Here is a 26,026-nt window from a genome sequence, read left to right on the forward strand (position 1 = left end):
TTTACGTCCTAAATTAACTTAAAATATACCTTAAGTCTAAACAACAAAGATTTAAATAATAATAGTTGTACCGTAAACTGCTTACACTTTGCCCTCTGGCCCCAACATTGCCCGAGTTGATTTAGAGTCGATAACTTAGCACTCTTTAAGGTTTAAAACTTTTATCTACACGGGAATTATTATTACGGGGGGATAAAAGTTTTAAAACCTTAAGGGTGCTAGTTTTCGACTCTAAATCGAATCAGCCAATGTTGGGGCCAGAGGGCAAAGTTGAAATAGTTTACGGTATATTATAATACTAACGACTTTTCGTCACATGACGAGAACAAAATGACTTGATGAACAAAAGAACTTTCTTCTTTTCAAAAAGATGTCATTCTATTTTGGGAACAGGGTAAATGGAGTCGCACTTATATTAAGGCAGTTTTTTTTATTTAACAGACATAACACAAACAAATTTACATATACAAATATTGACATGAAACGAAATGTGCTTATAGATAATTAACGAAATTAAGTTTACTAATTAATAAATGCATAATTGACAACATTTGCTAACACTACGTATGTATGTAGGAACTCTTTACCAGCGGCGGCCTTACCCATTGCGAGGCTCCGGGCGACAGGTTTTTTGCGAGGCCCTTTGTCCTTCATGAAAAGTATGTTATGCGAAAGTATGTATGATTGGTTCTTTTAGGTATTTGTCATGTTTGACGAGATATTTTTTAAAATTTTGCTTGGGTTGATGCGCGAGGCCCCTGCAAGAGCGAGGCCCTGGGCGATTGCCCTGTTCTGTTCGCCACCCCCTAAGGCCGCCACTGTTCTTTATTGTACATAAAACAATACGAAAATAACTTTGACATTACATGTTTTAATGTGAATGCTGGCTTGTAGCCAATAAGAAAGGAGAACGACACCTTACTGTACTTTATACAAAAAAATAATAATAGAGTATAGTTCATTAAGGGCTAACTATTAAAAAAAAATACTTTAACAATAACTAAACTTTACAGGTCATTTATGATGTCAAGAAACTGGTGAGTTTATTTGATTTCACTTTTTGGGAATAACTACAACTTTTACTTTTACATTTTTGTAGTACTTTTTTGTTCGTACGTTCATCTCATAGTCAAAATACCACAAACGGGACTTATCACGCTATCATTGCACAAGTAATATTTACCTCGACGTTTCGGCAACGTTACAGTTGCCGTGGTCACGAGTAGACTGAAGTGTGGGGTGTCAAGTCTGCCTAGCAGCGCGAGTTCTAACTACCCGCACTTGATCACAAATAGTGCCGGCACTCGTATCACGAACTACCCGCACTTGTTCACTCTTATTAGTCACCCTATCACACCGACATACAACACTAATAACGTCCGATCGTCCCTCCGAACATTCATCCCGACGCCGACACTTATTAATAACAGGATTCCACGAAGATGAAAGCTTATACCCGACCGTAATCAGTAGCGTGGAGGAAGCAATAATGCGCAATAAAGTGACTTCTAGTGACGCCGATGTTCTAAGGCAGGATGTTGCGGTTATTTTAAGAAGGGCCAGGTTATCGAAGAGCAATGTCACTGCGGAACAGCGTTTGGCTTTAAGTAATATAAGAAAGAACCAGGAGGTGTTTGTGCTTAAAGCGGACAAGGGTAATGCCACTGTGGTGATGGACTCTAGTGATTAGGAGGGTAAAATAAGGTTTTTGTTGGATGACGATCTTGTTTATAAGCCAGTGTCGTACAACCCTACGGCCAGAGTTACGCGCCGTATAAGGACTGTTGTCAGAGACTATAAGGATCTGTTTGACGACGATGATTTTCAACGCCTTCACAAGCCGAAGATCGTGCAGCCGCCGAGGTTGTATGGGTTGCCGAAAGTGCACAAGACTGGCGTGCCCCTGAGACCTATCGTAAGTCAAATTGCTTCTCCTACTTACGTACGACCTGGCGAAACACGTAGCATCAGTGTTACAGCCGCTTGTGGGGAAAACGTCGTCTTACGTCAAAGATTCTCGCCATTTCGTGGAAATTCTCAGCAGCATTAGGTTGGAACCAGAAGACATTATGGTGAGTTTTGATGTGGCCTCACTTGTCACCAATGTTCCTCTTAAAGAGTGCTATGAGATAATTCGAGGGAAGTTAGGTGAGAATGGCATGTCAGAGTCCTACATGGTATTGCTCAGAAACTGTTTGGAAGGGAGTTACTTTTTGTATCGAGGACAACACTATCTACAGATTGGTGGCGTTGCCATGGGTAGTTCCGTGGCTCCGGTGATGGCCAATATCTGGATGGAACATTTTGAGACGTTAATAGATCTTCAAGCGTGGAATATTAGTGTGGAGGCGGTAGTCGACGATGTTTTCTGTGTTATGAAAGGTGGGAAACCTGAAGTGGAACAGTTTCTGGCATATCTCAATTCGATTCATACGAAGATTAGTTTTACTTATGAGTTGGAAGAGGGACATTCATTAGCTTTCCTTGATGTGAAGGTAATGGCGAGGGCGGATGGTTCTTTGGCACATACCGTCTACAGGAAGCCGACGCACACAGATAGATATTTGAACGCGTCGTCTCACCACCATCCCAGACATCTCCAATCCGTTGTGAGTTCATTACAAAATAGGGAATTTGATTTGTGTGACCCTAAATTTGTTGAAGACGAGACGAGACGGATATGTGGTGCATAAATGGCAGCCCAGAAGGAAACGTAGAACCAGATATCCTGATGTAGCTAGACAGCCTGCATATATGTCTTATGTGAAAGGAGTGACGGACAAAGCTGGAGCCGTTTTAGGTAAGTTTTCCATCAAGGTGGTGTACACGCCTTTGTCCAAAGTCGCGAGGCATATTAGGACACCCAAGGATGTCGTTCCCTTCCAAACACCGGGTGTTTATAGGGTTGATTGTAGTTGTGGTAGTTCCTATATCGGACAGACGAAAAGAACAATAGCTGAGAGGGTCAAGGAACACATTGTAGCTGTTAAAAATCGCCAGGTAAACAAGTCAGCCATAGCCGAGCATTCGTTGGACTCAGGGCCAAACCACTGAATTGAGCTTCACAATCCCAAAATTCTGTCCACGGAACGTCATTTTTACTCAAGAATGGTACGTGAAGCGGTTGAAATAAAAAAGCATAAGAATTTCAACCGGGACGACGGGTATAAGCTTTCATCTACGTGGAATCCTGTTATTAATAAGTGTCGGCGTCGGGATGAATGTTCGGAGGGACGATCGGACGTTGTTAGTGTTGTGTGTCGGTGTGATAGGGTGACTAATAAAAGTGAACAAGTGCGGGTAGTTCGTGATACGAGTGCCGGCACTATTAGTGATCAAGTGCGGGTAGTTCGAAGAACTCGCGCTGCTAGGCAGACTTGACACCCCACACTTCAGTCTACTCGTGACCACGGCAACTGTAACGTTGCCGAAACGTCGAGGTAAATATTTCTTGCGCAATAATAGCGTGATAAGTCCCGTTTGTGGTATTTTGACTATGAGTGAGAATCACGAAAGTTTAAAACGTTGTACGTTTATCTGTCAAAGCCCTTTTTTCCTTGAAGATGTGTGTTCCCTACTTTTGTTATCCTTACAACGCAACTGTCTTGAGATAGTATTAGCTCCTCACTGAATGCCGTGTCATGTGCATTGGCGAGCCCTCTAGCGCCGCGGTATGTATGCAACACGTGCCACAAGCAACCGTCGCCGCATGCGCATCTCTCCTACTTTTGCTACCGTGCTTGGGAGTGGAACTATGCTTATTTTTTATCTTTCTGTGCTCTCCATCCGTTACCGTGCCTTGAAATCAATGTAGATCCTCTAAACTATCACTATATGTTGTGCTTTGGTGCGGACCTTCATATACTAGACATTTGGTGTGACCCTAAAGACCTAGGCAACGCCTGTGCTGCAAGGAGTTGGCGGCTGCTCCCAGGGAACCAGACCATGGGATGTCACCAGGTGAGCGAGCTAACCTTCTTGATTGTTGCCTTGAGGTTCCTTTCCATAAGCATAAGCTTTCTTTCCATTTCTCCGCTTTTCACTGCCACTGAGCTAATTGAACATTGAACCCCTTGGATTCACTTGTGTGGAAACACTTAATATGTGATCCTATCGCGAACCGGATATATGTATTGGAATAAAGTGCCTATAAATATGTAAAGAATAGCATTATTTTGTATAATTCGTAGGTAATTTAAAATATACTTGAACTAAACCTGTACCTAACCAGATAAGTTGATGATTTCTCTTTTTCACTTTTAGGGCATTTACGTATATGGTAAGTAAAACACCCTATTAGATTGGAGTATAGAAGAAGAAGAGAGTTTATTTACAAAAATGATCTAATATATACAAATTTACATAGGCGCAATTCGCGAGGGTATCCGCGATCATAACCACGCCTCCAAAAGGTGGCGTGATCTGCGCCGGCACTAGACATGGGTAATCTCAACTCCGCGAAGTGATCTGACTCACTAGATCCAGCTCCGGTGTCGGTGTCGGTACCGAATCCGCTTATTGAATCCGACTCCTTTATTGACTCCGGTTCTTTCGAGCGATTATTAATTTATCTATGGCCGATGCGGCCCGGCTCGGTTCGGTAGGTACCAAGGTCAATGTACTGAACTGAAGTACCGATTCGTTTCGTCCTTTTAATGTTGAAAAATTCTAAATTGTGTATTTTTTAAAGAACTACGAGCTACTTTAAGAACCTACTAGTTTTCTGTTTGACTATTTGAAGCTTGAAAACAGTGTTAAATATGCGTCGCCCGCTCCGGTCATATTATATTGTGTTTTAATTTTATCTCATTTCTTTCCAATATAACCGAGCGACAAGTCCGTCCGAGTACCAACGTAGGTACCGGCTCACTCAGCGCCCGACCAAACGTAATATGATCCGATCCGAGCCGAGAGTGAAAGCGGAGCGAGTGAGTGTGACGGCGATCACGAGCCGCTCGATCCGGCCGGACTTGGTCGGAGTTAGTAACTCCGGAGTCGATAAGATTTGAAAGGAGTCATTAAGGGATTCGAATCCGCTTGAGGATCTGACTCTTTTGAATCTTCAGATCCGGATTTACCCATCTCTAGCCGGCACTCATCCATCGCGCTGTCGATGGGGCTCTGCTATAAATACGTGCAGCGCCGAAGTTGTCCACATTTCGCCCGCAGACGTCGATGCGCAAACACCGCGCGCATTTCTCAGAGCGGCGAGTGTTTACGCCTGGCGAAATATTATTCTTGTCCCAGTTTCTGGACAGACGTCATCTTCTACAACCAAGTGTGTAGCTAGCAGTGTTGTGCCACGACTAGACCGCCCGTGTTGGCATTGGCATGAATCTGCCGCACGGGGGGGCGGCGAGCGCGGAACGAAATGATCTACGGCTGGACGGATGACTTTCACTTTTACGACGGAACGACACTGTACGCGCGCGATCACTAGATTACTTTGGCTTTGAAACGGTTACGAATTATAGTCCTATATGCAGTACCACAGTGTTTTATACTTTGAATCCGTAGTCTGGGTCTCCCTCCTGACTATTTAATAAGGGCACTAGACACGAACATATGGTCCTTCGAGCTTAAAAGAAGAAAGCCGAAATAATTACTTGAGAAAACGTACGGAAGAAAAATCTTCAGACTTCATTTGAAATCACTCTTCATGGTGTTAATCCTCATCGCGCAAGATTTCGTACGGGCGTCGCGTGTACCATTGTGTTAAAATTCCCGTTGGCCGGCTGCATATTATCATCAAGTAAACTCAAGCTGACTAAGGACGGAGCCTTAAAAGTGGAAGATATCATCATTGAAATATTTCACAATTTCGTTCGCGTTTGGTCATCATTTCAACGGTTTACTACCTTAATTGCAGCAGGAAGAAGAAGTCAAAACATATTACAGTGAATCAAAACAACAACTAAATAAATATAACTTACGCACAACAGTGGAACAAATCGAACAGGACACTGAACACAAATGAAATTTCTTTCCAATTTCCCTTTAGAACATCAACTTTTTAATAACCTTTTATCCTATCAGTAGCTAAGAATTTATTATTGCATAAAACCCTCAACGAACTAAAGTGACCTTATATAACTCTTTCACGTTAAAACTCACGTTTAAAGTTCGGATATAAACAATAATTGCTTAATCACTTCTACTTTAAATTAATTAATCTTTGTTTAGCAATTTTAATTGTTGCATGTATATTTTCGTAGTGGGTAAACATAAATAGCGAGAATTGTATGAAGCAAATTTGACCCCTGGATAATACTAATAGCAAATTCACCTGTACCATTTTTTGTCTCCAATCTCCTGTCAATTTAATAGCAAAGAATTTTAAAACATTGCTATCTTAATCTTGACAGGGTAAACTTGTTGCTCGTTTCTTTATTGCTCAGAAAGCAAAATGGCGGATGCTAAAATTAAGGAACTAATAAGAAAGCGAGGCACGAGTATGGCAAAACTTACACAATTCTCTACTTATTTGAATGCAATTAAATCCTATTCTGGACACTTAAGTGAAAGCCAAATCTTAGAAATAGAAATGCGTATATCGAGACTCGAAAACTTATACGATTCTTACGATGCATTACAGAGCGAGTTGGAGCAATTAGCGGAAGACCCTGCAGAGTTATATGCGGATCGTGAGGTATTTGAACAGTCATATTACAAGGAGCTTGCGACTGCGCGCGAATTGATGATTAAGCAGCGTAATTCGGGCGCTCCAGACGATCAATCAGAGGTAGGCTCCAACGATCGCGATACGGTTGTAACTCTGAAACCAAATAATGTTCGCTTGCCTAAAATAAACTTACCCCACTTTCGCGGAGGCTATCAAAATTGGCTCGAATTCAAGGATATTTATGTGTCCTTGATACATGCAGATAAAAATATGGACGACATAAACAAGTTCCACTACTTGCGTGCTTCTCTTCATGGGAGCGCCTCTCTGGTAATTCGTAGTCTAGATTTCAAAACCGAAAATTATCAGGTGGCTTGGAAATTATTATGTGACCGATATGATAACAATCAGCTACTCGTTAACAATCACGTACAGGCATTGTTTAATATTGCACCTATTCATAAAGAGTCTAGCCATGAATTACGTCAGATTGTAGAAGTCACTAATAAAAACCTCAGGTCTTTAGCAACTTTAGGTCAGCCAACGCAATATTGGGACACCTTAATAATACACATTATGTCCTCAAAGTTGGACTCAATCACCAGTAGACATTGGGAAGAGGACAGAAACAAACTAAAGGAGTCTCCAACATTGGATAGTTTCATTACATTTCTAAACAATAGATGCAATCTTTTGGAGACATTAGAAGAGGCGAAAGGCATTAAGGTCAAATCAGAATCATTTATTCAGAGTAGATCAAAAAACTTTTTAGTATTTCCAAATAGCAAAAATGAGAAAACAACGCATCATACAAATGGGTGTCCTTTATGTAACAAAGGGCATTACATATTCAGATGTGACATTTTTAAATCATTAACTATAGCTCAAAGGCTAGCCAAAGCTAAAGAATTCAGTCTGCTTGAATTGTCTTCGTCCAGGGCACAATGATACAAACTGCAACCTTAGTCATTGTAAATACTGTAAAGTTAAGCATAATAGATTACTTCATTCACATGAAGATCAAGATAAAGGTCCAGTGCAAAATACATTATGCACTGATGAACATTGTCATATCGAGAAATTACCCCAACATGTGCTGCTGTCTACTGCCCGAGTAAAGGTGAGAGACAGTAAGGGAGGAATTTATGATGCAAGAATTCTACTTGATAACGGTAGTATGGGTAATTTCGTGACACAAGAATTTTGTAATAAACTTAACTTACCAACTCGTCCCGTGACTTCTCAAATCACGGGAATCAACAATCAGGAATCAAACAGTACACAATCATGTTCCATTAAACTTGAATCTTATGATGGAAACTTCAAAATAGATATTGACTGTATAGTGTTACCTAAAATGACATCCTCAATTCCTAGCAGATAGATAAACATTGATACCGTACCTTCAGGAATTTGCTTAGCAGATCCGTCTTTTTATGTTCCGTCTTCAATTGACATTCTTGTCGGCGCTTACGTATTTTGGAGTGTTATCGGAGCAAATCGGATCGACCTAGGTAAACATAATCCTCAATTGTTCGAAACCAAGTTGGGTTGGCTTCTTTCAGGGGCCATACATCAGCCTAATCAAGTCAACTCAATGTGCATGTTTCTCCATAAAGACGACGACACAAATCTTACACGTTTCTGGGAATTAGACACTATTTCTTCAAAATACAATTATACTCTGCAAGAAAGCGAGTGTGAACAAATATTTCAGAGCACCACGCGCCGTAATTCAGAAGGTCGCTTTCAGGTCACAATTCCCTTAAAAGAGTCACCTGAGGTATTAGGTAACTCATACGAATTGGTCAATCGAAGATTTCTGAGCCTTGAACGCAGACTCGAGAAAGATCCGTTACTTCAACAACGTTACGTTCAATTCATGAACGAATATGAATCCTTGGGTCACATGAGTCAAAATAATGCGCAAGCATCGTCAATTTCTTATTACATACCTCATCACGGGGTCCTGAAAGAGTCAAGTACCACAACCAAACTCAGGGTGGTGTTTGATGCTTCAGCATGTTCAACTACAGGAAAGTCATTTAATGACATACAGTTGGTAGGGCCTAGAATCCAGGAAGACTTATTTTCAATCCTACTTAGATTTCGTCACCATAAATATGTAGTCTCAGCGGACATCGAAAAGATGTACCAACAGATCCTGATATGTGACACACAGCGTCCCCTTCAACAAATTCTTTGGCGACCAGATTCATCGCAAACCCTTAAAACGTACATCCTGAACACTGTTAGTTATGGCACAGCATCAGCGCCTTTTCTAAGCACACTTTGTCTGCTACAACTTTCAAACGAAGCAACTGACAAACAAGCACAGGAAGCAATTGCCAGAGACTTCTATGTCGATGACTTTTTATCTGGTGCAGCTTCAATTCTTGATGCGGTATCATTATATAAAAATGTTACAGACACCTTAAATTCTGCTAAGTTTAATCTTCGTAAATGGCAGTCAAACAGTAAGCTTGTTTTAGATGCAATTTCTAAAGAATCCATTAATCAAGAAACAATAAATATTGGCGACAATGAACTTTCGAGAACTTTAGGCCTCTATTGGCAATGCAATTCAGACACGTTAACCTTTCATATCAATTTAACTTCACGGTCTAGTGTTACGAAACGTCAGATTCTATCAGCTATCGCACAGATCTTTGATCCCCTCGGTTTGGTCTCACCTTGTATCGTTCAAGCCAAAATATTGATGCAAAGGTTATGGGTCAACAAATGTTCCTGGGACGAACCCCTGTCGGGAGACGTAAGAACCTCGTGGGAGAACTTTGCAAATACCCTTCCGCTACTAAATAATCTTAGTATTCCCAGATGGGTATCATGTAACTCGCTGGAATTGACTGAAATTCACATCTTTACAGATGCGTCTGAAAAGGCATATGGAGCTTCCCTATACGTCCGCTCCGTGGCTGGGGATGGTTCCGTAGCTACCCACCTCCTTGCCTCTAAAAGTAAGGTAGCACCAATAAAGGCCACTACAATACCTCGTCTCGAACTTTGCGGAGCCTTATTAGGAGCGAGACTTTGCATTAAGGTGCTCAGCTCACTTCGTCGTGAGCCTAATCATTGTGCATTTTGGTGTGATTCTATGATAGTTTTGGGATGGCTATCATCATCATCTACTTCCTTGCGACCATTTGTTAGAAACCGTGTATCTGAAATACAGGACAACTTTGGCTCTTGTATGTGGCATTACGTACCATCTAAAGAAAATCCTGCTGACCTCGTGTCTCGGAGTCTTAGCGCTGATCAAATCTTAAACTCTTCCTTATGGTGGACAGGTCCGGCGTTTCTTAAGCTCGACCGTTCACAATGGCCTACTGCACCAAACAATAAGGTTGTTTTATCATTACCTGATAACATAAATAATCACACATTTCTGGCGTGTTCGACTTCCTTACAACCTAATTTGCAAAATCAACTGGTTTGTAAATACTCTGACTTCTCTAAAATACAACGCGTTCTGGCATTCGTATTGAGATTTATTAATAACTGTAAGAAGTCTGGAAATCCTCGATCTGGTAGGATTACAGCAGCAGAACTGTCACAAGCTTCTCACATTCTTATTCGTACGGCGCAGCAGGACTCGTTTCCTATCGAATACGAACAACTTAAATTAGGGAAGCCCTTGCCAGCTAAGAATCGTCTGATATCACTCTCACCGTTCTTTGAAAACGATGTTATACGAGTTGGTGGCAGGCTAGGTAACTCCTTTTACGATTATAACATAAAACATCCTATCCTTATTTGTAGCAAACACAATCTTAATATTTAGGATGGCCCATTTACGTTATTTACATGCAGAACCTCAGTTGCTTTTGACTAATATCAGACATAATTATTGGGTTCATGGGGGGAAAAACTTAGCAAAAAAGACGATTCGTAATTGTGTTAAATGTACTCGAATCAAGAGAGAGACTATACAACCAAAAATGGGCAACCTACCTAAGGAAAGATTGCATCTTGAATATCTTTTTCTAGAAACAGGTACAGACTATGCAGGGCCAATTATGATAGCCAATCGCAAGGGTAGGGGGTGCAGGCTTGTAAAGGCCTATATTTGCATCTTTGTTTGCTTGGCAACCAAAGCTCTTCATTTGAAGCTTGTTTCTGATTTGACAAAGGAGGCTTTTATCGCAGCTCTTAACCGCTTTATAGCTCGGCGAGGTAAACCGCGGACGATCTTTTCAGATAATGGTACAACGTTCGTCGGCACCTACAACGAGCTCTGTAATGTATTACAACAAGATTTTACTTCAGACCTAGTAGAAACAGGCATCAACTTCTCCTTTATACCAGCATACACTCGGGGGTATTTGGGAATCAGCTGTAAAATCCGTAAAACATCATTTACGACGAATTCTAGGCCACTAACTCCGCTTTCCGATGACCCATCTGACCTGTCCCCCCTATGTCCATCCCATTTCCTGATTGGAAGATCTGTAACATCCGTGCCTCATCCAGATATACTGAATCAGAAGATAACAAATCTCCAAATATTTCAACGAGTTGAGTATCTGAAACAGCACTTCTGGCAACGTTTTACTCAAGAGTACATTTCTGGACTTCAGCAACGGACGAAGTGGTGTCACTATAAGGGACGTCTTGAGGTCGGAACTATGGTCGTCATCAAAGAGAAGAACCTACCGCCTCTCATGTGGCTTCTAGGCCGTGTAATCCGAGTTCATCCTGGCAGGGACGGCATTGCTCGTGTGGCCGACATCAAAACTAAGAAGGGGACTCTTCGTAGGGCCTTCAACACCATTTGCCCATTGCCCACACATAACTTTGAAGATACATCTTCAACGCCGGGAGTATGTTGTGGCACGACTAGACCGCCCGTGTTGGCTTGAATCTGCCGCACGGGGGGGGGGGGGGGCAGCAAGCACGGAACGAAATGATCTACGGCTGGACGGATGACTTTCACTTTTACGACGGAACGACACTGTACGCGCGCGATCACTAGATTACTTTGGCTTTGTAACGGTTACGAATTATAGCACAGAATAAGTAATAGTACAAATTATAGGGGCATCTGTTGTACCTGTGGACACTTTCCAATTTTTAGACTATTTTAAATATTAAAAAAAAAACTGTCATTAATTTTGTAAAACTATTTATTGTTTTAGTATCTTAATTAAACAGTCTTTCATAATCACCATTTTGTTTTTAATTATCTACTAAAACTATAGAGATCTAAGCATATTTTTAAAAATGCTCATTTTGTCCATAGGTACAAGTGCAGTTTGTACCTATGGACGACAAAATTGTACCTGTGGACGGGACCGTACCTATGGACAAAAAATCAACAAAACACTACAGAAAAATAATTAAACATCCAAATCTTAATAAAATAAAACAAAACAAATAGCAATACATTTGGCAATACATTCAGAATCTCCTAATATTTTTTTTGTTATTTGGAATTGCAGTATTCTTGTTATAACTCTTCAGCAGAATCGTCGGAGCTACATCGCCTACATCTTTAATAGAATCATCTGAGCCATCATTTAACACATAACATTTTTGACATATAAAGCTAGATTCGTCGTCAGAGTCAAAATTATTCTTGTAAGACTTTAAAACACATTTCTTATGATTTCAGTACACATGCTGCATGTAAGTAAACTTGTTTTAGGATTCTATTTTTTGCATCCCATGCACATAACGTATGGCAATGTCTCCACAAATTCCCGTATTTGTTTCTGATCTAAGCCCATGTGCAAATATGCTGCTTCTTTTAAATAATCATGTAGCTGTTGCTCTTCTGCTTCAGCAAATACCCTCCTTACATTTTTTAAAAGATCCATATTTTCCAAATTTTTGTTTCGATTTAACTTATCATACTTAAAAATACTCGATTTAGGCACATTGAATTTTTCAACAACTTTTCTACGAGAACATCCATTTTTTACTTCCATAATGACCTCGGTTAAACTTTCAGGACATACTTTTTTTCGCGTTTGGCCGGTTTTAGCACGAGAAACTGATATCAAACAGAAAAATAAATTCATATTTAGCTGTCTACAGGTTCAAACTGTGATTTTGTACCTGTGGACAGTCCATAGGTACGATAAAAAACTTGTCCACAGGTACAAATTCGATACTTTACAATTTAAACTAATGTCAGTCCGTTAAAAGTCGCCCGAGAGCAGCAATAACTACATAAAATAAGAAACAAATCATGAAGTTATTCATTAACTACGAAGAGACTCGAAGCATTATGCTTAAAACTTTAGAAAACACACTCAAAATACGAATAAAAACTTACTTTTGACGTAGAAAACTTTCCGCAGCCATAAAAGACAATACTACTGACAAATACGAAAATGACAGATAGTTAATGTTGCCATACCAGAAAAATGCTATTCGGGTGTGTTCAAGATAATAGTCTATGGTTTGTAGTTTTTTTTTTACTGCTAGTGTCCTTAGGTACAATCGTCCATAGGTACAACAGTTGCCCCTAGTCCTATATGCAGTACCATAGTGTTTTATAGTTTGAATCCGTAGTCTGGGTCTCCCTCCTGACTATTTAATAAGGGCACCAGACACGAACAAGCAGCTACACACTTACATACTACTTACGCAGTTTGTTAATAAGCGAAAACAATTTTATGTTATTAATATCGTTAAAAAATAATTATGTTTTATTACAACATTGTACTTATTCTGTTTCAAAAAATTATAAAGTTTTGTTGACGTATTGACTCGTGTCCTTATTCTGTTGCGGTAGTACTTAAAGTTTATTCCGAGTTTTATTTGAAGTTTTCGTTTTCGTTAGTGCTGTTTGTATTGCTGAGTTAAAATTTTGCGATTATTTGTTTAGAGTGAGTAATATTTTGGTTTAAAATGCACTAAATAGAAAAAAAAAACATAGCAGCGTTAAAACGATTGAATGATGTGTAGCTCTGTGCAAAAAGATGCCTGGAGCACCCGAAAATAAAACCGCGCCTTAAGGTTCATCTTGAAAGATTATAAAGTTTAGAGGCGTTATTTGAGGAAAATCACGTGAAAATGTAACAAGTATTCAACATTTGTTACATTTCCAGGCCTGTTTGCTTGATTTTAACATGATGGAAAATCTTTTGAGTCCAACACCGGCACAGTAAAGATGAATGTTGTGCTCATATATGTAGGATTTTTTTTGGCCTGTGGCAACACTCGCTCTCTCTCTCGATTAATGGCGGACGATGTGTTGAGTTTTTTTGTGCTTGTGCAAATAATTAATAAAAAGTGGTTTATTTGGTAATAAATGTTTTACTTCTAAGCCCTCCGACCCACAAATGGGGGCTCGTGAGCCGGGATCGGTGGCAAAGGAGCAAAACGAGTTTGTAAGGTGAAAAGACGACATAACCAAAAAACACGTGCCGGCCGGCGTGGCCCGCATGTTTAAAAGATAGTTTTAAAGAGTGAAGACGTGAGAAGCTAAGAAGAATGACGGATACGGCGAAAGACGCTCAAGATGAGGCCAGGCAGGCGGAACCGGGCACCCATCTACTTAAGATGTCTGAAGACGTGGTACCAAGGTTCAGTGGCACCAACAAAAACTTAACGGCGAGTGAATGGGCGAAAGAAGTCGAAGAAAACGCCGAAATATTTGGGTGGACACCGCTCCAGACTCTCCTAATAGCCAGAAGGGCATTAGTAGGAACTGCTGCGCTGTGGCTGAAAACAGAAAAAACATTTAGAAGCTATAATGAGTTGAAGACTGCACTATGCAAGGAGTTCCCAGAGTCGATGACGACCAAGGATGTGCATGAGCTACTAAGCACCAGAAAGAAAAAGCCGGAGGAATCTTATTATGAATATATGCTCATTATGAAGGAGATTGGCAAGCGGGGAAATGTAGCAGACTATGTCGCTATACAGTATATAATTCAAGGAATAGTTGAGGATGAGACTCACAAAACTATGCTGTATGGAGTAACTACATATAATAAATTGAAGGAGCAGCTGAAGTTGTATGAGCAATTAAAAACTAATTTGGCCAAGAGCGCTGCGACTGAGCGAAGAACTTTTAAAAATGTGCCTCATACTCAAGATCAGACTGTAGAGAAGAAAAGCATTAGACCGAAGCATTGTTTTGCTTGTGGTGGGAAAAACCACATAGCAAACGAATGCCCAGAGAAAAGCAAAGGAGTCAAGTGCTTCAAGTGTAACAACTTTGGTCACATTGCACTGGAGTGCAAAGTGGAACGCAGCAAACGACCGGAAGCGGTAAATGTATGACGTCAGCAGAGCGAAACGGAACGCACCCGCGAGCTGTCAATCGCCAACGTCAGTGTCAAACGTCAAAGTGAGCGCGAATTTTGTGCGGTAAAGTTAATCGGTTATGGTGATCAAAATATACCGAGTTTAGTGGACACTGGCAGTGAATTGAACTTAATAACGAGTGATTTTGTGATCGCGAACAATGTTTCAAAGTGGGAAAAAGACAAGTGTCTGTGTGTCAGGTTTGGGACAGAAAAGTGTCGTGACTCTTGGTAAGCTGTTTATGACTGTTACTATTGATGGTAGATTGTTTCATACCGTGTTTCATATTATGTAGAGTGGTACTATACCTCATAATGTTATTATAGGCCAGGAACTAATGTCAAAAGCTACTATTCTTATAAATAATGGACAGATAACTTTTTTGAATAACATGACGACTGACGACGACTGTTGGGTGAGAAACAACTTTCAGTGTAGTTTTGCAGATGTATCAGTTAGTTATTGCAGGGACCCTAAAATCAGAGAAGAAGTTGATAAGTTAGTGCAAAAGTACATACCTAAAAAGATAAAAGAATCTCCATTAAAGTTAAAAATAATACTAAAAGATGACTTACCTGTAGTACATAGGCCGCGACGTTTATCCTACAAAGAGCGTGAAGAAGTGAGGAGGCAAATACATGAATGGTTGGACCAGGGAATTATCAGACCAAGCTATTCTGAATACTGTAGCCCTTTGGTTCTAGTTAAAAAGAAGGACCAGTCTATAAGATTGTGTGTTGATTATCGAAAAATTAACCAGAAGATGGTCAAGGATGAGTTTCCCTTGCCCATTATTGATGACCAGATTGACAGACTGACCAAGGCTAAAGTGTTTAGCACTCTGGACCTTAAGAATGGATTTTTTCATCTAGCTGTAGAAGAAGAGTCTGTTAAGTACACAGCGTTTGTGACGGAAGATGACCAATATGAATTCCTTAAGGCGCCATTTGGACTGTCCAACTGCCCAAAGTATTTCATGCGTTTTGTCAGTATGATCTACCGTGACTTGATGAGAGAGGGTAAAGTCCTAATTTTCATAGATGATCTGATAGTACCAGGAATAAATGAAGAAGAGGCTATGTTGAGGCTGAAGGAAGTTCTAGAAGTAGCATCAGATTATGGATTAGAGATAAACTGGAAAAAATGACATTTAATGTGCACCAGGGTCGAGTATTTAGGGCATATTATTGAAGACGGGAAAGTGAGACCATCATGTGATAAAACAGACGCAGTAATGAAGTTTCCAGAACCATCAAATTTGAAACAAGTACAAAGCTTTATTGGGCTTACTTCTTACTTTCGCAAGTTCTTAAAGAATTTTTCCTTGATTGCAAAGCCGTTAACTGACCTTCTGCGGAAAGGGAAGGAGTTTCAATTTAATGAAGAGCAGAGACAAGCTTTCATGATGCTAAAGACTGCATTATGTAGTGAACCTGTTCTCAAGATTTATGACCCAGAACTGCATACAGAAATGCATACTGATGCATCCATAGATGGATATGCTGCAATCCTGTTGCAACAAAGTGGAGAAGATGGGAATTTACACCCTGTTCACTACATGAGCAGAAAGACAACAGATGCAGAAAGGAAGTACAGCAGCTACGAGTTGGAGGCATTGGCCATAGTAGAAGGAGTGAAGAAGTTTCGCAAATATTTATTTGGAATAAAATTCAAGATTGTGACTGATTGTTCTGCCTTTGAAATGACTCTCAAAAAGAAAGATTTGTGTACTAGAATAGCCAGGTGGGTACTTATATTACAAGATTATGACTACTCAGTTAAGCATAGAGCAGGGGAGAAAATGAAGCACGCAGATTCACTCAGTCGCAATCCCATCACTATGTTCTTGAAGACTGAACTACACTACAGAATACAGAAAGTACAGAAGTTGGATGATGGATTGAGAGCCATTAGTAAAGTACTGGAAGAGAAACAATATGATGATTACTATAGGGAAAACGGACTACTTTATAGAGGACAAAACAGGCTAATAATACCAAAGGGAATGGAGAATGAAGTAATAGGAAGAGCTCACGGAATTGGACATTTTGGACTGAAGAAAACAGAAGAAGTATTGAGGGAAACTTATTATATCAAAGACCTGAAAAGCAAACTTGAGAGATTTATTGCAAATTGTGTTCCATGCATTTTGGCGTCAAGGAAAGGAGGGAAGCAGGAGGGTTTCTTGAACCCCATAGTGAAGGAGAGTCAACCACTACATACCATGCATATAGATCACATTGGACCATTAGCTGAAACCAAAAAGAAGTACAATTATATATTAACGCTAGTAGATGCTTTTACAAAATTTACATGGATTTTCCCAGTGAAGACAGTGACAGCAAAGGAAACTTTGGATAATTTGATGATTTTCCAGCAGACATTTGGAAATCCTACTAGAATCATTAGTGACAGAGGAGCCGCTTTTACCAGCAAGGATTTTGAGGAATTTTGTAATCAGGAGGGGATTGAACACTACAAAATCACTACTGGAGTACCCAGAGGAAAGGGGCAGGTGGAAATTGTCCATAGAACTATTATATCGGTACTGACTAAGCTGTGTTTAGAGGAGCCATCACACTGGTATAAACATGCAAGTAAGCTGCAAAGAGCTCTTAACAGCACTTACCATAGAAGCGTGAAGACTACACCATGTGAACTTTTACTGGGAGTTAAGTTGAAGCAGAAAGAGGACCTGAATTTAACAAATTTACTGGATGAGGAATGGCAGAGGAGTTTCATGGAAGAGAGAGATAGTAGGAGAGAGGATGCTAGGACCCAGATATTGAAGATTCAAGAGGAGAACAAGAAAGGATATGACAAGAAGAGGAAGGCTAGTGTGAAGTATGTTGAGGGGGACCTGGTTGCGATTAAGAGGACCCAGTTTGGCAATACCTTAAAGCTGAGAGCCAAGTACCTCGGACCCTACAAGGTGGTATCAGTGGGCAGAAATGATAGGTATAAAGTTGAGAAGCTAACTAATGATACAGAGGGCCCTAAAACAACATATTCATCTGCAGACTACATGAAGCGATGGGCAGGAGATGACTCTGACTCGGAATGAGACCTAAAATTTTGACTAAGACTTACCTGGACTGAAGACTATTTATAATTGAAAAAACTAAGACTGGTAAAATTATAATGACAGTAGTTGAGATTCTTTTTCTCTTTGATTAAGGTCGATCTAGTTGATAAATGATTATTAATTAGTTTTGTGTAATAGAAGTTGTTATATAAGTAGATTGATTTACTTAAAAAATAAGATTGATAAAGTCTGACAATGTGTGAGAATTTTTAAAGTATTTTTAATCTTGTTGAAATGATTATCTGAAGTATTTTTAATCTTGTTGAAATGATTATTTGTTGATTGATAAACAATAATAATTTGTTTTGTGTAACAAGTTAGGTATGACCTAAGTGGATTTTTTTATTTTGTAAAGTTTATAGTTTGAGGTCAAACTACTTAAGGATGGCCGAGATATGTAGGATTTTTTTTGGCCTGTGGCAACACTCGCTCTCTCTCTCGATTAATGGCGGACGATGTGTTGAGTTTTTTTGTGCTTGTGCAAATAATTAATAAAAAGTGGTTTATTTGGTAACAAATGTTTTACTTCTAAGCCCTCCGACCCACATATATACACTACACACACTACATACACACACATATACACTAGCTTTTGCCCGCGGCTTCGCTCGCGTTAAATTTGGAGTAACATACATTTACTTTCTGCGATCCTTTTTTCGTGTTTTGATTAATTTTTCGGAGGATTACATGGAAATACAAATACAGACAGATTTTTTTTTAGACAGATGGTGCAAATTTTGTAATACAAAAATCAACTTACATACGTAATTAATTATGATTCTTACCAGCTTTGAAACCCTGCTTCGCTGATTCAAGGTTGGAATTTTAGAAAACGTTAAAGTACTACGCGTTTCTTTTGCCCGCGACTTCATACACCATATAGGATTACATCCCGAGAAATTGTAAAGTTCCCGCGGGACATGAATTACTGTTATTGAAATAATTTTGAAAATCTGCCTCATAATTGAAAATTATTTTTATACTGCGGAAATGTCAATCAGTGATAGGTGTATGTTTCTGTTGATAAAAGAATTATTTAAATCAGCTCAATAGTTTCAGAGATTACCCCCAACAAACAAAGAAACAAACAAAGTTGTGATATTTTCGTATTCCATGGGATTTTCTGAAAATCTTACCTAGTGCACTTCTGTATAACTTTAGGTCCATCTATGCCAAATTTCACACCGTAGCATGCTGAACGGTTGTGTTGCTCTGAAGATGAGATCTGGTTGAGTTTAAAACGCGTCAGTGTAAAGTGGTGGTGGTGATAGATGGATTTGTGTGCTTTGTGTGTGTTCTTACAGTGTGGAGAAGGAGGAACTGCATGAACACACATTGCATGGGCACAAAAGTAGCTATCATAAAGGTCGCGGGTGAGCAAAGTAATTGTGTCAGCTCGTTGAACGTACATGTAAAATTTCGTATCTATGCTATCAGCCCTTGAGGAGTTCCGTCATCAGCAGACGGCCCTGGCTGCAGCATCAGGCGGTGTATATCATATAAACGCATTGTCATTGAAATTTAACAATCATGTAAAATCTTTTGCGTGTGCCATCAACTTTTGAGGAGTTCCCTTCTACGGAGACGATCCTCGCCAGGATGAGCAGGATGTCACTGCTAAATAATTGTTACCAGATTTACATCAGTTTGCCAAATCTCCAGTCCCCAGTTTTATTGGTTTAGCTTATGCGTTTTCTGATTCAATTGGTATATAAAATTCTCTTTATTCTTTTTATCCCGTGGGATATTCGGAAAATCTTTGAAACAGTTTTTACCTATTAGTATTATCTACCTGCATGCCAAATTTGAAGTCTCTAATATTACGGAGTTAGGGCCACTTTGTAGCGAAAATATAATCCCATTTTATGCACTATCCCGTGAGAATTTCGGAAAATCCTGAAAATCGATTTTAGCTGTTAGTATTACCTACTTGCATGCCAAATTTGAAGTTTCTAATAATTATAGTTACGCAAATAGGCCCATTTTGAAGTGAAAATACAAATCCCATTTTTATCCCTATCCCGTGGGAATTTTGATAAATTCTGAAATTTTTTTTTAGCTGTTAGTATTACCTACTTGTTCGTTAAATTTGAAGTCTTTAATAGTTATAGTAACGGAAATAGGATCATTAATTAAAAGTGAAAATACAAATCCCATTTATTCACTATCCCGTGGGAGTTTCGTTAAATCCTGAAAAGCGTTTTTAGCTGTTAGTATTACCTATTTGCACGCCAAATTTGAAGTTTCTAATAATTATAGTTACGGAAATAGGGCAATTTCGAAGTGAAAATATAAATCCCATTTATTCCCTATCCCGTGGGAATTTCGAAAAATCCTTTCTTAGTGCGCGTCTACACCTATTAAGGAACATATATTCCAAATTTCAAGTTTCTAGACCCAGCGGTTTGGGCTGTGCTGTGCGTTGATCTATAAGTCAGCCAGTCAGTTTCTTCTTTTATATATATAGATTTTATGAATTCTTTCGTATCTATTTTCGAAGCACACTGCGCATTTTATAGAATTTGTTTTATTTCGTGAAGCCATCATCATCAAAAGTTCCACCAATTATCACTAGATGTCGTTCCAATACTCAATAACCCTCATAGTTAACGATAATGATTAGCACTTAATTCAGGGTTTTGTAGCCAAAATGGCAAAAATATGGCCCTTATAGTTTCGTCATGTCTGTCTGTCTGTCTGTCTGTCCATCCGCGGCTTTGCTCAGGGACTGTTATGTATGTAATATTTTGTAGATATAAATAATCCCCAGTTCTTGAATATGTTTATTTAATTATCGTTCTTTTATTTTTAAACAAGCTTTTATTAGAAAAAAAAATGGACTAAAAAGGAAAAATAAATTTAAGTAACAATTGTCACATGTATATGTAGTAAGAATTTATTATTTATTTATTTATTTATTTATTTATGTATTTGGGCACAAACGGTACAATAAAACTTACATTGTAAACAATGACATCAAACATTAACCAACAAAGTTGCCACACGTTATTAATTCCCAATAATAAAGTATGAAACGGGTAAAGAAATAACAAACACACAAAGAAAAGAAAAAGGCTACGACTTGCAAAAAATAGAACGTGCATATAACCCATTCTCAAAAAAATGGCATAACAAACTACTACTAATGACAGTCTTATATTTACTAAGAGAAATGCTAAATATATCAATATCAGAGAATTTGCTGTTATCCATTTTACAAACTCGTTTAATGAATGAGTTCGCAGCAGCAGTGAGTTATCATTGTATGAATCTATCGTATAATAAATATTTATTTACTTGTTACGTAATAAATGATTTAAACAATAAAAACTTAATAATGTAGGGTGAATGAAGCGCCAGGAAGACAATTCAGAAGGTTTATTCAGGAAAACTTTCAAATATTAAATATAATGACCCGGATAACTCACGTCTTAAATCGAGTTTAGCTCGACATGTTTCGGGCTAATCCGTAGCCCTTCGTCTTCGGAGCAACGCGACTCAGCGGCTGCTGCAACACGCGCACTGCGCGCCGCTGCTCTGCTCGCGCGACTACCCGACGAAACTGACACCGGCACACAACTACCCGCGTATTCATCATCATTACAACTGTCAAATGTAGGGTAGCACACAACACTAACAACATCGCTCTGTAAAGGTACGTTCACACACACCGATGACGCAGCACGAGTATTTAACACCGTTTTCCAACTCGGAGGTACCGTCCAACCACTATCCCGGTTGAAATTCGGCCGACGACTAATCTCGATGGCTTCACGCACTTTCCGCGGAATGAAAAATTTCTCTCTCGCAAGTACAGATACCTTATCAAATCTGATATAGTGCGTCGAATCCGAGTCCATTGAGTGCTCGGCCACAGCAGACCCCTTGTCGTCCTGTTTCCTCATACTGCGTATGTGCTCCGATACCCTTGTGGAAACGTTTCGCAGTCTCTCCAATATAGCTCTTGCCACAGGCACAGGGAATCATATATACCCCGGGACCACTCAGGGGCTCCTTATCCTTCGGCGAACGTACCAACTGTCTGAGCTGCATATGAGGACGGAAAATCGACTTGATGCTATATCTTCGGCGTAACAAGTGTTCGATTTTATCCGTCACCCCTTTTATAAACGGAAAATATACCGGAACCCTCTCAGCTCCCACCGATCTTTGACGAGTCGACACGTTCACTACACGGTTGCACTGCCTCCAGTTGTACCCATTGCTTTCCAAAACAACAAGTTTTGGATCACAAATATTCAAGGCTCGATTTATCAACGTTCTAGGCAAACCCACCCACGTTTCAGGCCACCCTCTATCCGATGACGCCATAACCTGAAAACCAGTTTTCAGGCGTTTTCAGGACACCTTATGGGCCCCTGAAGTACATTTCAGTATATGGCGAAATTTTCAATAGGAGTGAAAGAGATAGCACGATTAGAAAGAAACAGCTATACTGAGAACATTCGAGAAGGTGTGTGACAAGGATAGCCTATATGTGTGAGAGAAACAGACTGATGATCCTGTTTCCGGAATGTTCTAGTAACTGTGTGAGAGAGATAGCACATGAAAGAGACAGACACTCTACTCGTTTCCGGAACATTCGAGATGTAGGCATGACGTCCTAGCTGGACTGTTCTCGAACTTTGTGGACCGATTCACCGGGGGTATATAAGCCGGGCGAGGTTGGGGCGGAAAGAGTTTCGAATGCGATACCGAGAGATAAACATCGAAGAGAATCAAAGCGACTAGTAAGTGAGTTTTAGTGTGAAATTACTGTTAACTGTTTTTAAGTGTTTTGTAGTTAAGTAGCAGTGTGAAAATAAATCCTACTCTTATTCATCGGCGTTAAAAGTGCTTTTCAATCACGAACCTACCCCACGAACGTAACAATATGTTGATTCGTGGGTTTGCAAAGTGTACCAAGAACGTAAAGGTTACACTTTTTAGATCCTTCTGGCAATCGTTTTACACTTGCAGCCTATGGATTGACTATACTGGAAAGGCTTACAGCGCCTTACGAGTCCAGTACAACAATGCGTTCAGGATGTTGTTGGGGCTGCCGCGCCATTGTAGTGCGTCGTCATTGTAACATTCGTGGAGGCGTGGACAGACGGCTTTCACGCTATCATGCGTAAGCGCGTTGCGTCGTTGCTGCAGCGCGTGCGCGTGCGCGGCAGCGCCAACAGCCTCCTGGCCGCTGTTTCGGAGAGGATCGATGGCCCGTTCTTGCAGGCTTGGATGGAATGCCTTACATCTGTCAGCGAGAGCTACTTGCTAATAGGAGGTTATTTTATTATTTTATTTTAACTGCTAGGAATATTGTGAGTACTAACATTAGGCGTAAGATTATTGTTACTAACACTATATGGATTCCTCTTTCCGTAATAAATGATGATTGATATTATTTTTATACATAGAACACAACATAGATGGCTTCACTTTCCTTCACTTGCCTGCTTCAAGCGAATGTTTTGTTGAACTGGGAATGCAAATATAAACGCTTGTGTACGTAATTGTTGTATTTTAAACGAGTTCATGATAATCTAGGTAAGGTTTTGTTGCTACTAGAATTATGGCATGCGAAAAATTACCTACCTTACCTACATAATTTTACAAGATTAACATGGATACATCTCTTTGTAGTTGACTGTACCTGTATTTGCATATATCCTCCGAAAAATCAATCAAACAAAACACGTAAAATAATAAACGTAGAAATAAATCTATGATACCCCAAATTTAACGCGAGCGAAGCCGCGGCCAAAAGCTAGCAATTGATAATGCTCTCCACTGCACTAGTTGAGGTGATTGATAACCTATCGTGTTATTTATTAGAACATAGGGTAAAGAGTTTTTGTTTTTACTTTCAGCGCTGATCTAATTGCTGCAACAAGTCTGGTAACAACTACTCGTAGAAATATAAAAAAATTACATGTTTATTTTGATGAACGATTAATAAAGAAGTATAATATAATATGTAGCATTTTTTAATTGAAACCCCTAAATATACAGTGCATTATGCATTATTATGTGCAAGTTAGGGTCTTCGCCTACGACGTTCGTTACACCGTATCAGCATTTATCAATTGTAATACAATACAATACTATGACTCTTTATTGTACACCAGAAATAGTAAGCGATACAAAAAAGTAGGTATGCAGAGAGAAAATTACAAGGTAAGCAATAGGCGGCCTTATCGCTTAAGAGCGATCTCTTCCAGGCAACATTTTTTAAAATAATAATAATAATAGTAATAATGGGGGAACGTGTGCTAGAAAGCCCAATTGACATTGAACACTTTTTTACAATGTGGTCTAATCCCAAAACCATTTCGAGGACTAGGTTTATTAAATATTTTTTTTCCAACTATGCTTTAATTTCATCATAACCGCACTAAATACCCAGCACAGAGCGGGACTTTTCTGCTCTAGAGCAAAAAGTATGAAAATCCTTTATTGCATTGTTTTAATTTTATTTTTTGATTGCACCATCAAAGAGGTAACACAAGTATTTTTGCTATAAAGTTAGCCTGCATAGTGTAAAAAAATCTAGTGTTAGGTTGCGCAACCTGACGGTCTTATAAAATTTGACAGATCGCGTACAAAAAATTGTTGCTTCCAAACCTACCAAGAACAGTATGTAGCCGTATATTTAAAAACAACTTTGTGTGTTTCGTTGGCCAACCTGGCGCCTATCCGAAATTTGACAGATCGCGGTTAAAAATATCTGCTACTGGCTACTCAGTGAAAAAAAAGTATGAAATAAAAAAAAAACAAATTGATTGGAACCTTGTGAATTTTCCGTGCACATTTTTTGAGAGTGCGAATGTAAACTTACAAAAATGGATTAATCGAGTGCTAGTGACATTTCTTTCCTATTAATTGTTTATCATGAGTTTTTTTTTCGTCTAGTATTCCTGTAATAGTTGGAAGAAAAGCAAATTATGCACCTCGCATTAAGTCATTTATATCGCCCTCGTGCTTTTTAAAGCGAAGCGAATCGGCACTAGTGCAATAATAAATAACTTTCTGCTTGCAGCAACAATCTACTATTATAATATTAAGGTTCAAAAATACTTAATGATCGTATGTAGGTATATTTGCAAAATAACGTTTGACCTTTTTGACTTTCATCGTAAATAAACGTTATGTAACTAAACCGCCTAATTCTAACACTGTTAGGTGATAGAAGACACTACGTTATATTAACACGTTCGCTGCGGGACCTAAAATAGCGTTTTTTTTGTATGGTGCGTTAGAAGGCCCATTGGCCTGTTACTTAAACTCTCTACCTCTGCGTTATGTGGCTCATAGGCCTAGTAAGGTATAGACCGGTATATTTGTCTCTAAATATGCGAAAACGTTGAATTTTGGATAGGGTAAACTATACAGTAATTGGCCACGGTATAGTAATTGCCCACTTGACTTTTTATATGAAACAACAATAATACGAATAATTTAATAATAAAAGCGACTAGATTATTATAATTACGACGATATATTTTGTTATGATTTATCAGCACTTTTCTTTGTAAATTTTTGATTTAATTCAGTGGGCAATTACTGTACCCTGACCAATTACTGTATGGCTTACCCTACCACCTGTACTGTTTCGCAGGGGTAGGTACGTGTCAAGGGCAGACCTCTTGAGGGGAGGTTTGACCTTAAAGGAGGCCTAGTAGGTTACTCTTTGAGTAAAACAATAAGACGTTTTAACAATTTTTAATTAAAAATTGAACACAAAAAATAACAGGCCTGGTATGACAAAATTAAAAGTAAAAGTATTACGAGAATCTCAGGTAGTAAGTTCAAGCGATTTTATTGAGAGGTCGGTTCTGATTATTCGGTCTCCCTGGCCTACACTTCCCTAGAGTCGGAGAGAAGAACCCGGAGCGAAGAGGGCTGGCCACTGCACCGGCCTGGTCCAGCTGAGCGGTCGTCAGTGCCGAGGTCAAAAGGGGCCTTAGGGCGGCAGGACGAGCAGCCTGGACAGTGTTCCACGCCGGAATGATCAGGGTCTTGGACGAGGCAGGAAG

The 26,026-nt window shown here is 39.4% G+C and overlaps 1 long non-coding RNA gene across 1 annotated transcript; it reads left to right on the top strand.

The window, feature by feature from the left end:
- The first annotated feature begins 1,010 nt into the window (after nt 1-1,010).
- Nucleotides 1,011-23,966, top strand: LOC141444339 (uncharacterized). The gene is made up of 4 exons (XR_012453166.1): nt 1,011-1,037; nt 4,264-4,279; nt 12,255-12,268; nt 23,861-23,966. It is a non-coding gene; the product is annotated as an uncharacterized lncRNA (long non-coding RNA).
- Nucleotides 23,967-26,026: the final 2,060 nt, after the last annotated feature.

The sequence above is a fragment of the Choristoneura fumiferana genome, chromosome 29 (genome assembly GCF_025370935.1).
Source record: "Choristoneura fumiferana chromosome 29, NRCan_CFum_1, whole genome shotgun sequence".
NCBI lineage: Eukaryota > Metazoa > Arthropoda > Insecta > Lepidoptera > Tortricidae > Choristoneura > Choristoneura fumiferana.